Source organism: Misgurnus anguillicaudatus, chromosome 9 (assembly GCF_027580225.2).
Source record: "Misgurnus anguillicaudatus chromosome 9, ASM2758022v2, whole genome shotgun sequence".
NCBI lineage: Eukaryota > Metazoa > Chordata > Actinopteri > Cypriniformes > Cobitidae > Misgurnus > Misgurnus anguillicaudatus.
In genome coordinates, this window is record NC_073345.2 from 6087140 (window position 1) to 6093588 (window position 6449).

Consider the following 6449-nt stretch of genomic DNA (forward strand, 5'->3'; position numbering starts at 1 on the left):
AGTAGTCACGCTGTTCCCTTTGGGGGCGGAGGCGAAAACACAAGCTTATACAGTATGTAAATATACACACAGACAATGACGCCCCCCGCTGCACGCTAGAATCTCCGGAAAACAAGCCTATTTTAACCGCAAAATGTACGCTTTTAAATATACATAAACTGCTATCTCAAACATGGAGAGGCTTCTTCGTGATCTCAACTAACAGATTCTGCAATAAAACGAAAATCACAAATTTTGAAAAAAAAACTTTGTTTCTCATTTTCTCGAAACTTGTGCTGCCGACTTGTGTCCCTGGTTTCCGTGACGGGTCACATATATATATATATATATATATATATATATATATATATATATATATATATATATATATATATATATATATATATAAAAAGTTGTAATTTGTATTTAAGAATATAATGTTTGCTATTCAAACAATTTCCAAAGCATAGAATGGAAAAATAAATTTATTTAATTATTTCTTGGCCAACAGTTCCATGAGGCAAAGAAATCTTTCCTCCCTTTCCTTTGCCTCCCTCTCTCTTCTTTCCTCTCTCTGACTTGCTTCCAGTTGCCATCTGTGCTCTCTTTCTCTGGCTTCACGTTCTCTTCTCTCCTCTCTCTCTTGTCTCTCTTGTTCTCTTCGGTCCTCCCTGTCTTGCATCTCTCTCCATCTTCTCTCCTCCCTCTCAGTTGCTTCCCGCTCTCTCTCCGCTTCCCTCTCCTCCATCTCTCGGATTATCTCCGCCATTTCCTTCCTCTTCTTGGGACGTCTCTGCTGGAACACTGAGGATGAGGAGGCCACCGCAACATCCGGACCAGATGAGGCAATAAGGGCAGGTGGAGTAATGGACGGTCTGGCCCCAATTGCCTCATCCATGGCAGTGTACCACTTCCAGGATGCTGCTGTGGGCTCCCCATCCTCAGTGCTCACCCCTGTTTGTGGACATTTTAGATCCTATAAAAATGCAAAAACAACAGCTAAGTTATGAATGTAACAGCACAATGTGTTATTATGTGTCCATGAAAAGTTTTATATTATCCTTTTCAAATATCTTACTTTGTATTTCTGTTTCAGGTTTTCCCATTTTCTTTTTGCAAATACAGCTGTGACCTTCCCCTGAAGGCCCTGCTCCAACACAAAAGCTCTGCACCCACACAAAAACATGAAGAATCACACAACTGCCGTAATAAATCATTTTGAAAGTAATAAAATAAAACACAACTGCAAAGTCTAAACAAAGTTAGGTAGGTAGTATAGTGTACTCACTCAAAGCCTTTAATAGCAGCATTGCGCTTTCCAGTGAAGAGGGCTTCATGAGCCCCTCTCCACTGGATAAGCACACGTGTGTGCTCATCAGTCCCTATGAAATTAAAACAACAGTGCAGTTAGTTCTATGACATACAACCTTAGTACTACAGTTAAACTGTTAACTCGCTTTTTATCCATCACACATCCTGAAATCATCAGCAGTAGGAATGAACAAATATATAAGTCATGCTTATGCGTCATGTACACTTGTTCCTTACATTACTTACATTTACTTCATGTAATCTGTGTGGACAACAGAGAATTTCACGTAATAGCACACATTCACTGAATTGGGTAATTCACATTATATGCTCTGCAGCATCAGGTTCGCAAAGGCGAAAGGTTTTCCTGCCAGACGTGAAACACCCATTTACTTGTGTTTAACATGTAGTGCGTCTGTAAATTCACTTTCCAGATAGAACGGCAGATAAGCTGATTACAGCGTCCCTAACTTATAAAGACAACTTACGTAGTAAAAGTGTTTCCCAGCAAAATCACAAATACACAATTGTACCATTTACGTTACCGTCTACTTACACATGTAAAAACGTTTTACATTACATTTACAGTTGACTCGACAGTTCTCAGTTTAAAAACGTGACCGTGCATTCGTTTGTAATACTTACATTTGAAAACACCCGCGTCGGTGTTCTCGGCCATGGTGAAAATGAGGACTGCTGCTTTGGTTTCCCGTGGCATCATGGGAAAGCTGGGATAGAAGTGTCCATTCGATGCACGCTTCAAAATCTGGGCGGACGCAGTAGGGCATGTGGGAATTTCTCGCCTACTGACTTTATGGACACTGAGGATTCGGACATACTACTCTGTTCACGTGCTGTTTCCCCTACTACATTTTCAGTAAGTAGGCGGTTTCGGACGATACTTAAGTACACGTGCCTCTGAATCTCGCGAGAAATAGACACAAATCCCAGTAATTCTCGCCTACCCTTTTATGTATACTGAGGTTTCGGACTTTGCCTACTGCTGTTTGCCTACTATATAGTATGGCAGTGTACGGTTTCGGATTCAGCCCTCAACTGTATGGCAGCGACCAGCCACTCCTCCAGTGTCAGGAGTATTGTCAAAGGGGTGAGTAGACCAGCAAAAGACATCTTGGATATGGTCTGTTTGCACAGCTTTAGCCTCTGCCAGCAATTTGGGTGTACAAAAGGCTCTCGACTCAGAGCATCAGCAACTACATTTTTTGGACCAGGCACGTACCTGATGTAAACTGGTATGGTGCTAGTTTAGCAACCCATCTATTTTAACAAGTGTCCAATTTTGCTTTGGACAGAATATACGTTAATGGGTTGTTGTCTGTCCAGACAGAAAATTTCTGAACTCTGAGCCAATGATGGGCTGAACAAATAGCCTATTTCATGGCAAAAACTCCAATCTATGTTCAGGGTATCGTGACTGAGCATAGTTAAGTGATTTGCTTGCAAAAGCAACCGGCCTAGCGACTGTTCCACCTGGAAGCTGAGACAAAACTGCCCTGAGTCCTTTACACGGCGCATCCACTGACAGCAAGAACGGCTCTTCAAAATTTGGATGTGACAAAATGACATTTTTAAGCAAGGCTTTCTTCAGCTGTATAAAAGCTTGCCTACACTCCTCAGTCCAATCTGAAGACAACTCCTACTAAGAGTATTCGGGGGGGTGATCGATTAAAAATACTTTTACAGAGAGAAACATTTTATATACATGAGTTACAGGCCACAGTATATCCTGGGTTAAATGAAGAAATAGACTTTAGTCCTTTTTTGTAAATGGTTGTATGTATTTTTTTTTTTTGTTTGTTTTTTTTTTTTTTATGTGTGTATGTATGTACAGTATTGTTCAAAATAATAGCAGTACAATGTGACTAACCAGAATAATCAAGGTTTTTAGTATATTTTTTTATTGCTACGTGGCAAACAAGTTACCAGTAGGTTCAGTAGATTGTCAGAAAACAAATGAGACCCAGCATTCATGATATGCACGCTCTTAAGGCTGTGCAATTGGGCAATTAGTTGAATTAGTTGAAAGGAGTGTGTTAAAAAAAATAGCAGTGTGGCATTCAATCACTGAGGTCATCAATTTTGTGAAGAAACAGGTGTGAATCAGGTGGCCCCTATTTAAGGATGAAGCCAACACTTGTTGAACATGCATTTGAAAGCTGAGGAAAATGGGTCGTTCAAGACATTGTTCAGAAGAACAGCGTACTTTGATTAGAAAGTTGATTGGAGAGGGAAAACCTATAAAGAGGTGCAAAAAATGATAGGCTGTTCAGCTAAAATGATCTCCAATGCCTTAAAATGGACAGCAAAACCAGAGAGACGTGGAAGAAAACGGAAGACAACCATCAAAATGGATAGAAGAATAACCAGAATGGCAAAGGCTCGGCCAATGATCACCTCCAGGATGATCAAAGACAGTCTGGAGTTACCTGTAAGTACTGTGACAGTTAGAAGACGTCTGTGTGAAGCTAATCTATTTTCAAGAATCCCCCGCAAAGTCCCTCTGTTAAAAAAAAGGCATGTGCAGAAGAGGTTACAATTTGCCAAAGAACACATCAACTGGCCTAAAGAGAAATGGAGGAACATTTTGTGGACTGATGAGAGTAAAATTGTTCTTTTTGGGTCCAAGGGCCACAGGCAGTTTGTGAGACGACCCCCAAACTCTGAATTCAAGCCACAGTACACAGTGAAGACAGTGAAGCATGGAGGTGCAAGCATCATGATATGGGCATGTTTCTCCTACTATGGTGTTGGGCCTATTTATCGCATACCAGGGATCATGGATCAGTTTGCATATGTTAAAATACTTGAAGAGGTCATGTTGCCCTATGCTGAAGAGGACATGCCCTTGAAATGGTTGTTTCAACAAGACAATGACCCAAAACACACTAGTAAACGGGCAAAGTCTTGGTTCCAAACCAACAAAATTAATGTTATGGAGTTGCCAGCCCAATCTCCAGACCTTAATCCAATTGAGAACTTGTGGGGTGATATCAAAAATGCTGTTTCTGAAGCAAAACCAAGAAATGTGAATGAATTGTGGAATGTTGTTAAAGAATCATGGAGTGGAATAACAGCTGAGAGGTGCCACAAGTTGGTTGACTCCATGCCACACAGATGTCAAGCAGTTTTAAAAAACTGTGGTCATACAACTAAATATTAGTTTAGTGATTCACAGGATTGCTAAATCCCAGAAAAAAAAATGTTTGTACAAAATAGTTTTGAGTTTGTACAGTCAAAGGTAGGCACTGCTATTTTTTTGAACACACCCCTTTCAACTAATTGCCCAATTGCACAGCCTTAAGAGCGTGCATATCATGAATGCTGGGTCTTGTTTGTTTTCTGAGAATCTACTGAACCTACTGGTAACTTGTTTGCCACGTAGCAATAAAAAATATACTAAAAAACTTGATTATTCTGGTTAGTCACATTGTACTGCTATTATTTTGAACAAGACTGTAAGTGTGTTTTTTTTTCTTTTTTTTCTCACATTTGCCTTGTAGCCACCCTGTGGATTCTCTATGTATATGCATGTCTTATGTCATTCAGGTGTTTCTAATCACCACATAAAAGAGACAATTGTTTGTTTGGAGTACATACCCTGAAGAAGGCTGTTTTGTGCCGCTATGGGTGGGTTGTTTTCCATACCCCATGTATTTTTAACTTTCTAATATGAAGTAGCCAGTTTAATAAAGGCTTTTTAAATTTTTCATTGAAGAAGAGTGCCTTGGATTCAACTTTTTGATATCAGAAAATTACTTTTGATACTTAAGTACAGTACACTCAAAAAAAATGAAACACAGCTGTTGTTGGTTCAAATAATTTAAATACGTTTGAATTATATAATACACTTAAGTTTGTGCATTTAAATTAAAATGTTAGTATGGACAAAATTAGAAAGTAATTTTCAAATGTACACAATTCAATTACATTAAATAAATGAAATAAAGTTGTTTTGCTTCTGCAATACCGCACTTTGATCAGCAGGTGGAGCTGCGCATGGGCAGATAGAACGCACATGGTTCACTCTCCTGATTACGGTCGGCCATTTTCTGCCTTAACGTCTTATAAACAAAATTACTTTACAAGCGGAGAAAACGGAGAAGGTTTTGTCTTTGTGTGGAGACACAGGTGAGATATTTTACTTATTTGCATTTATATTGAGATTATCAATAGATTAGAATTGTGAATTACAGATTACAGACCACATAATTACCAGATATATTACACGTGTGTAATTTACTTTGTTTTCAGATTATTATTAGTCACTCTGCATTGCTTTTTAATTCCTATGTAATATTTTGCACTTTGATTTAATTTAAGTTCTCCCATAAAAAGACAAATACTTGTATTAAATTGCTAATTAGGAGCATTTAGGTAGCATTTTCACAATTTATGTGAAAATAGATATGTGTACACATGCAAATAAATTCATTTTGTCACATGGTTTAGTATTAGTTTTGTAATAATTCTTTTAAATTGTGGTCTTTGCATTTCTATTTGATTTCATCATAGAACTAAACACATTTAAAGGATGAGTATGTAAGAAATTTATATCAATGAATCATAAAATGGCCCCGATATGTCACTAGACATTAAGAAATAATTTTCATTTCAAATACTGATATCACTGACAACAGTGTTCCGGCCAGGATATTGTCATTTAAAAAGTGGAGTTGCAGCCCTCAACTGATGTTTGTTGTCATTTTGTGTATTGGCCACCAGTTGTATGATTGCAGTACCAGTTTTAGCCACAAGTTTTGTGATTGCAATACCAGTTTTGGCCACAATCCTACATACTGTTCCTTTAACACTTAAATACACATTTAACACTTAAATACACATTTAACACTTAAATAAGTTGGCATTTAGTTAAGTAACTTGTTGGTAAAGTCATCCAAAACATTTATACTACAGTTTAGCAGTTGGTAGTGTTTAATTATATATTTTTATATATAGGTAGTTGTATTTTATTCAATTTAATTGGTGACTTACGTCCTTTTCCGCTTAACAGAGTTTGAAAGTTATGCCTCAGGAGTCCCACAAGTGGCTGTGCCAACCCAGTCTCACCCCATGGCGCCAATATTTGACGACACTTGACCATGCGTCAATATGTTGACGCGGAGGGTATCCCTTTTGCG

The 6449-nt window shown here is 38.3% G+C and overlaps 1 long non-coding RNA gene across 1 annotated transcript; it reads right to left on the reverse strand.

Annotated features, from left to right (window-relative positions):
• Positions 1 to 412: 412 nt before the first annotated feature.
• On the reverse strand, positions 413 to 1761 carry LOC141366207 (uncharacterized). The gene is made up of 3 exons (XR_012371308.1): positions 1268 to 1761; positions 1058 to 1145; positions 413 to 955 (listed from the first exon to the last, which is right to left on the reverse strand). It is a non-coding gene; the product is annotated as an uncharacterized lncRNA (long non-coding RNA).
• Positions 1762 to 6449: the final 4688 nt, after the last annotated feature.